We start from the raw sequence: 2,809 nt of genomic DNA, 5'->3' as shown, positions 1-2,809 counted from the left end.
AGAGTTTCTTTGAGGACTGTTGGTTTTATTTCAGGCAGATTTCATTCTTGGAAGTGTTTGCTTTGATTTATGATAGTTTTTGAAACACAAAACCCTTTGATGATGTGATCAAAGCCATAGCCCTTCCTTAGAATAGTCAAAAAAATTTTTTGAAAGCTTAGTATTAAGACAGGCATCCTGTCTCTTGGAATTGGGCTGAAGGAGACACGGACAATAGTTATTACAAGTAGATCATAATACAATGTCATGGACAATAACATGCAAAGAGTGGGGAATAAGATAGAATAGTTGGAGGATGAGACAAGAAATAGAGCTTCCTGGGGTCGGAGAGATAGCATGGAGGTAGGGCGTTTGCCTTTCATGCAGAAGGACGGTGGGTGGTTCGAATCCTGGCATCCCATATGATCCCCTGTGTCTGCCAGTGGCAATTTCTGAGCCTTGAGCCAGGAGTAGCCCCTGAGCGCTGCTGGGTGTGACCCAAAAAAAACAAAAACAAAAAAGAAATAGAACTTCTTAAAGAGGGGTGTATCAGAGATGATTTATGTGGGACCTTAGGCCAAGAAGAGTAGGACTCAGAGAAAGTGGGAACAAATGAGGATTAGCAGCCAACATATGAAAGGATCCACCTTGTACTGTCATGCTAAGATTAAGGAAGGAAGCAAAGAAAGCAATTAAGAGGCTGTTGTAATGCATAGTGCAGCTATTCAAGAAGTTATGGCATAAAACTGAGGGTTCAGCCCCATCTGTCCTTTCTCAAGAGTTTTTCTGGGGTGCACCACAACTGCCAGGTATTATCTCTATGAGGAGATGGAGGAGGGAGAACTCACTAACACAAAACACCAAATACATGGGTATAATTTATGAAGACATTTTGTGGAAACCTTTAAGTATAACATTTGGATGTTTGGCAACTAGGTCCCCTTATGGCCTCATTATGTTAGCAGCAAATTTAGCAATATAGCCTAAGACTTTGTAAACTTATGGTTTACAACTGGATGAAGGCAATAGGACTCCATTGCTATGGACACTAACTTTCCAGGTTTGGTGACAAGACTCCGGGGAACTCAGAAGCAATGTTATCAGTACCAGTTCTTCTATCTTAATATAGATGTATTAAAGCTAGGACTAACATGTCTATTCCAGGAATTAGTAGAGCTAGTTACACCTGGCATTGTTTTAGAAAACAGGAAGAGGGAAGGAATTGAGACCCAGAACTGATGACATTAGAAGTAGTCTCCTGGGGCCATAGAGATAGCATGGAGGTAAGGTGTTTGCCTTGCGTGCAGAAGGATGGTGGTTCGAATCCTGGCATCCATACGGTCCCCCGAGCGTACCAGGAGCGATTTCTTACCATAGAGCCAGGAGTAACTCCTGAACTCCTGAACACTGCCAGGTGTGACACAAAAAAACAAAAACAAAACAAAACAAAAAAAAAGAAGTGGTCTCCTATGAAGGCATCAGTTAATTATCATTTCTTAGTGGTTAGGACTGGTCCCTTGATAAAAATCCTGACCAACTTCTCTAAGTATTTTCCACTGTTTCTTCCTCATTCTCTTGAATATGATACTGCTTAAATATCTGTAAGCATCTTCTGTGGCTTGCCAGAAGTTCCTGAAAAGTTACAACTGGAATGGGTAAGGCCACATTGGGTAGAATTAGTCATATTTCATTATAGGAATAGGTTGATTCAAAAAGAGATAAATATGAAGACATGAATGCCTTTTACTCCATTGGGGGCTAGGCTAAGAATCCAACTACAGGGCCAGAGAGATAGCACAGCCATTAAGCATTTACCTTGAAAGCATTCAATCCAGAACGGAAAGTGGTCGAATCCTGGAATCTCATATGGTCCCATGAACCTGCCAGGAGCGATTTCTGAGCACAGAGCCAGGAGTAACCCCTGAGCACTGCTGGGTGTGACCCCAAAACCCCCTCCCCCCAAAAATAAAGCAACTAAAAGTTTCAACAGATCTGTTAGACATTGACTGTGGAGTTACTCTATAGGGAGTGAAATAGTTGCACTGAAGATCAGAAGCAGATCTGAATTCAAGATATAAATTTGAGGGAGTTGCTGATAAGTAGTTGCAATTAAAGCTCAGGACCTCATGGGATCAAGAAATGATGGTAGTGGTCAGCTTTGATAAATAATGCTGATAGGCTAAGTAAGATTAGCCTGATAATTCACTTAGATTTAGTCTTGATTATCTTGCCACAGAGTGGTTCTGTATGAGTGAGTGAGAACAACACGTGGCTTAAGTAGTTGTAGAAGTGAAGAGCAGAAAGTGAATCAAAGAACATGGATTTAGAGGACCCTTTACAATTAAGCTATTCAGGAGAACTGAGAATGAGAGCAGCAACTACCAGGGAAAGATGGGACAAATAAATGTGTATTTATGTCCTATAATATATTTGTCCCATACTCTCTCTAGTCCCTAGAAGAAATGACCTTAGATGGGAGCAAAAAATGGATCATTGGAGTCATAGGAGGTCACATCTGAGGGTACAAATGCTGGTAGATGGGTAAGTGGGGTGGCAGTAGCCTGGAAATGGCATGGAGGTGGCAAATGAGCAAGACTCTAAGGAAACCCTGGAAGGGTATAAAAGAGCCTTGTGGAGACAGCTGAAGGGTTTGTGTCTGACTCATCCAATAAAATGACTGGGAATAGCTGACACCCAGTTCCACTTTCCTGTTTCCCAGGCAAGTGTGTAGGTGTGGTGTCAGCTGGAAACTACTGGTTTCTGAATCTTAGCAAATATTTCTAATGTTCCCAAATTAATATGAAGGTTAAATACTTAATGGATAATTCAC

This window comes from Suncus etruscus, chromosome 9 (assembly GCF_024139225.1).
Source record: "Suncus etruscus isolate mSunEtr1 chromosome 9, mSunEtr1.pri.cur, whole genome shotgun sequence".
Lineage (NCBI taxonomy): Eukaryota > Metazoa > Chordata > Mammalia > Eulipotyphla > Soricidae > Suncus > Suncus etruscus.
The sequence above is the reverse complement of the archived record's forward strand: the minus strand, read 5'-3'. Positions refer to the sequence as shown.